Source organism: Lathyrus oleraceus, chromosome 5 (genome assembly GCF_024323335.1).
Source record: "Lathyrus oleraceus cultivar Zhongwan6 chromosome 5, CAAS_Psat_ZW6_1.0, whole genome shotgun sequence".
In the NCBI taxonomy this organism is placed as follows: Eukaryota; Viridiplantae; Streptophyta; class Magnoliopsida; order Fabales; family Fabaceae; genus Lathyrus; species Lathyrus oleraceus.
The window spans coordinates 177,656,582-177,662,160 of NC_066583.1; the positions used below are offsets into that span (position 1 = coordinate 177,656,582).

Here is a 5,579-nt window from a genome sequence, read left to right on the forward strand (position 1 = left end):
TTGATTTTAAACTATCTTTTATTTTAATTGTATTTAAATATCAAACCAATATCCATTTAATAACCATTAATATAACCAGATATCCATTAACCCATTTAACAACCATGTAACAATCAATATCCAAAGCCTTAACCAACATCCAATATCCACTTATGAATCCAATCCATTCACCAAGACCAACGCCCTTAACCAACATCCAATATCCACATCACTTGAACCTAACCTGCAGAATGGTAAAAAAACGCAAATGCAGCGTCAAAACATAAGCTGGAAGAACGCATAACTGAAACGAGTTCCGCCTACAGAATTCAGGCTCCTTCGTAACTATCGATTTTAACCTGCAAAACCTGTGACAAATTCATAAAAGAACCAATTGAATGAGGAGAAAACTAACAAAACCAATTCAACCAGCTCAAACTAAATTCAAATTAAAACCAAAGCAAACCAAATCAATTTCAGTTCCATTTCATATAAATCTGAATGTGTAACTAACTAAATTTCACTATAATTCTAAAAATCCTATAAAAAACTAACCTCATTACAGTCAAGGGTAGATTTTTCTCCATTTTTCTGCAATTCTCGTTTCATCCTTTTCTTCAATTCCAAAGAGGTTTTTTTTTCTGCAATCAAATTCTTCATTCTGCATAAAAGTTCTTCCTTTTGCATAAAGCTTCTTCTGCATAAATCTACTATTCCAAAACCTCAGTCTGCATCCCAAGTTCTTGCTGCCACAACCAAGAACGTCGTCCAGCATCTCAAGCCTTCATCTTCTGCAACGTAGGTTCACCAATCCGTGACTGGTAACCTACAACATTTCAACCGCGACGCAACGACAGCTTAGAGCGCAGAAAAGAGAAGAAGAAGGGAAACAATTCAGGTTTAAGAAGAAAATCCGTACTTATTCGCAACCGGAGCTATAATCCGGTGAGTTTTCGATCCATTTTAGATACCGTTTCATTCCACCCGCGCACGTACGATAGTAGTGAAATTGAATTTGGGGGAACTTTCGAATCTGGAAACGCGATGATGACGATAGCGTAGATCGTTGAAGCGATTCTTGAATGTGAATCCCCAAGTACGAACCAGTGATGAGGACGCGAAGCAGGATTGGCAGGGAAGCGCGTTTCTTGGCTCTAAGCTTTTGTTACAGAAGGGATTTTTTTCTCTAGTAGGATGAACATCATCGCGTTTGCAGATTTTCCATAAGCGCTTTCTTGGTTTTGGCTCAGCTGAAGCGCTTTCCCGGTCTTGTAACCTTGAGTTGGGTTTGGGCCTAAGGCCCGAATTTTATTTTTATTTTATTTTTTGATCTCACTGTACCTCTTTGGGCCGACACCTCATTTTGCCATCATTCAGGGCCCGATTTCTTTGTTGTTGTGTTTACATGTTTAATTAAGTTACTTAGTTTAATTAAGGTTAGAATTACAAGTTAAATCAAGATGTTAGAACTAATAAATTTAGGTTAGTCAGGATTAACCATGATTAATTATTCTAATTAGATTTTTTGATAATTAAAATGTTCATGTTAGATTAAGTAGAAGTTTGAGTTTTAATTAGAGATTTTAGAATTTTATTTGAGTTTTAAATTTTAATTAGGTCATACAATAACAATTAGAATAACTAGGATTAGTATAATTATATAATTAAGGCCTGACTTAATTTCAAATTAAATATTGATTTTAGAAATTATTTTCCTAAATTATTCAATTTTTGGCATATTGACCATTTTGCCCTTAGGGCTTAAAATCTTGATTTTTTTAATGCATGTTCCCTTAGTTTTAGGGCCTTGATTAGATTTGTCTGATTCTTTTTTAGTTGATTAATTTAATAGCTCATTATTGTATATAATTCAATTATTATGTTAATCCCATTGATTAGTGTTGACCAAAGGACACTTTGGTCAACCAAATTCTTTGTAATCGTGTTGTAAGCCCCAAGCCTATTTCAAGTGATAAAAAGACCCTTTCTCATTTAATATGGAGAGTTCGTCACGCTTAAGCTATTGTGGATATGCTGAATCTCACGAGCCCAATACCTCAAGGTTCAAATGCAAGATCAAGACTTCAAGTCAACATCAATCAAGCATAGCTAGCGAAGTGGACTACTTCTCAAGGATTGCGAAGGTATCAACATTTTTTGATCATAATTCAAAGTGTGTGGCACGATCCTTAAGCAATAGAGAAGGGATGAGACTGGAGAATTCCTACCCTCATTCTGGATATCTTTGGGTGCGGGACATTTGGCCCGTGGCTCATCATATTCACCCTTATTCATATACTTTAGCATAATTTGAATTACATGATTGCCAAGTCTTCTTCTACAACAAATGACACAACATCAATAGGATCAACACAAAGGATCTCATGTCAGTAACTTGTTACTTTTGATTCGAGTTGTACGCTATGAGCCTTAAGAAACAAAGAATGATGAGAGTGGATTATTCTTATCCTTGTCTAGAATATCCTTGGGTGTGGGACGAATGAACCAGTTGCTCAAGGTATTCTCCTTTATTCATAGACTTTAGTGCAATTTGAATCATACAATTGACAAGTCTCCTTCTTCAAGCAAGTATTAATCTTTCAACATTTCAATAGTGGAACATCTTTTTCTATCGGCAACTTATGGTTATACACCATCTTCCAATCAACTTTTTGCCCTATAAGGTGATAAACCGTGGCACTCGATCTTTTCCTTGAGAGTCATAGACTCTGGCATATATTTATCTTTGTCTTATGAGGTGTCAAACCTTGGCTATTCAATTTAGTTCTTTGCCTTGAGAGTCATAGACTCTGGCATATGTTCTCTTTACATTGAGAGGTGTTAAACCTTGGTTATTCGATTCAGTTCTTCGCCCTGAGAGTCATGGATTTGACACTTGATTCTCTTCGCCCTTTAGGTGTTAAACCTTGGCAATTTGATTCCTTGATATCATCAGTTTTAAACTCTGGTAACGATACCTTGCCTAGAAGGTGATGAACTTTGGCACTTCTTTTTTCAGCCTTGAAGAGTATTGTACCTTGGCAAGTCAATCTCGTTCCCTTTTGTTTCAGCCGTAGTAGGTTGAACTACGATTGCTCTGATTTTCTCATTTCACGATGAGAATAAGTAGGCACGAGGGTGCGAATCCTTCGCGAGCATACTTATTTATTATTCTTTTTCCGTCTTAGGGCACCATTCATATCTTTCATGATCCATTATCTACCTTCGATCATATACCATTCACCTAGTGCCGTATTGTTTCGTTGAAACCGAAACTCAGTTTTCTTTGGAATATCCATATACACCCTTTTAGGACGATATAGCGACAATCCACATTTGTACCTAGAGTTATTTGGTTTGTACCCAGGCATTTAATTCTTTCTTTTTGGCTAAATACCATATAGCGAAAACCATGTTAGTCCACGTATCAATTAACGATGTTTCCCTCTATGGTGCAAATCCCATTTCTCATATGGATTCTAATACACCTTTACCTTCGGTTTCAAATCATACCTCTTCAGTCACTTGTCACCAAATATTCAATTTTGTGACTTTGGTCACTTCACTTCGTTCATCTCCATGATACATTCATAAACTATCTCCATTAACTTCATGTGATGTACCTATTCCTTGAGCCAAATACATCATACCTTTATGCTCCATCTTGTACCTCTTTGTGAACCAAGAGTTGTTTGTGCTATGAAACCAAACACTTAATTCCTCTCTTTTTCGGTTGTTCCAATACTGTGATACCATGTTGTAGGACCTCACTTGTTGGTTCATATCAGTTTACTATTGGGTTTATATTTCACCCCTGTTGGAGTTCAAATAACACAATCCTTTGGTTTAGACCATACTTTGATCACAACTTCTTTTCATCTCCCACCACTAGTTCTTTGAACTACGGAGCTCTGAATTCCTCACTATAATAAACAACAACATTGTTCTCCATATAAAACAAGTGGATTAATTCAACAACAATATAGTAAACAACATCTTAAACTTCCAAACAATGGTCAAATAATAGCTTAATCACAACAACACATCCAAATCGAAATGATAAGTCAATTCCATATAACTGAGCGAATGACGCTCATTATGCCAGCGTGACAGGTTACCTGTCACCAAGGTGACGCCCATCATCGTACACATTGTCGCTACACAAAAATTGACCAGACTGACACAGAGTCGCCACCATATTTTATTTATTCCAAAGAAGAGAGGAAACGGAAAATAACCGATAAAACCCTCTAAAAGAAAAAAATAAAAGATTTGGTCTCGCAACCAAATTTAGGGTTCGAAAGTCGGTTATACAAGGGGAAGATATTAACACCCCTTACATCCATCGTACTCAATGGGAACCATCTAAGTTGTCTATGTGCGTGGGTGTTTTATCTTAAAGTTTACTTACTATCAGGAAAAAGGATGGGAAAATGAGATTGGGTTTTTTATTATTGTGCTCGCCAAAGATTGAGGTCCTTGTGCCTACGTATCATCATCGGAGAATGAAGAATCAGAGATCTGTAGTTCGGAGTAGAAAATGATTGTTTGTTGGTTGTTTTTACCTTTAAAAAGGGCTTTTGGAGGAATCCCCTAAGGCATAAAAATAAGGTTTGATAAGTTGATGTTTGTTTTATGTGTTTTGAAAAGAGATTGTTTTTTATTAGAATTTCACTAAAGACTATGGGAAGAGGTGAATATTTCAGACAAACAAGTCAAGCGTCTTGTGTCCAAAATATTCAGAGTAAGGGTAGGAAAGCTCCATTCTTACTCATTCTCCACCACTTAAGGCTCGTGGCGCACAATTCTAATAGTATTTTTATTGTATTTTGATTTTTTTAAAGAAAATGCCGCTTGACATTGGATCAAGGGTTTATTGATTATTGATTTTGAAATAGTGAAGCACATGGATATTTACATAGAAACAAATGTGAGAAATAAAGGGTCTCATTATAAGATATCCCAAGAGAAAGTCGTGTGTGTGCAAAGTGACCTAAGCTAACAAGTGGATAATTGACTTAAGAGCATGTCTCCGTAGGGTAGTTCCATGAATGTCATTCTTACAATAAAAGATTGCAAGTCACAAATGATATTCCAAGTTAGAGCAAAAAGTCAAGAATCATAACAAGGTCCAAGTGCAAGGGTCCTAATGAATCCTCTAAGTCCAACAGTGGGTCACAGTGAATGTAGTTTTTTGGTCTTTTGATTTTATCATGTTTTTGTTCTTTTTGATTATGCAATGACAATTACATAAAGATGCATGAGATATATACAATGATGATGAGAATGAACATAACGTGCTTGGAAATAAATAACAAGAAAGTATTGACAAGGAAATAAATGACAAGAAATAAATAGCAATAGGATTAGGTCAACAAGTCAATAGTTAATGATAACAATTAGTGGTTAGAGGTTAAGTTGAAAAAGGTAATCACCTAGGAATCATTTATCCATAAGTCAAAAGACTCAAAATATGGTGCATCAAGGGATAATATATCATTGATGCAAAGTGTTAAAGATGATTCATGATCATTTGTCAAAAGATTTGGATCAGAGAATGCTGAATCAACCTCAAGTCCATATATCAATGATTTGAAGTG

The 5,579-nt window shown here is 35.7% G+C and overlaps 1 long non-coding RNA gene across 1 annotated transcript; it reads right to left on the minus strand.

Annotated features, from left to right (window-relative positions):
• Positions 1-1,237, minus strand: LOC127081626 (uncharacterized). The gene is made up of 3 exons (XR_007788108.1): positions 899-1,237; positions 535-805; positions 1-347 (listed from the first exon to the last, which is right to left on the minus strand). It is a non-coding gene; the product is annotated as an uncharacterized LOC127081626 (long non-coding RNA).
• Between the last annotated feature and the right edge of the window lie 4,342 nt (positions 1,238-5,579).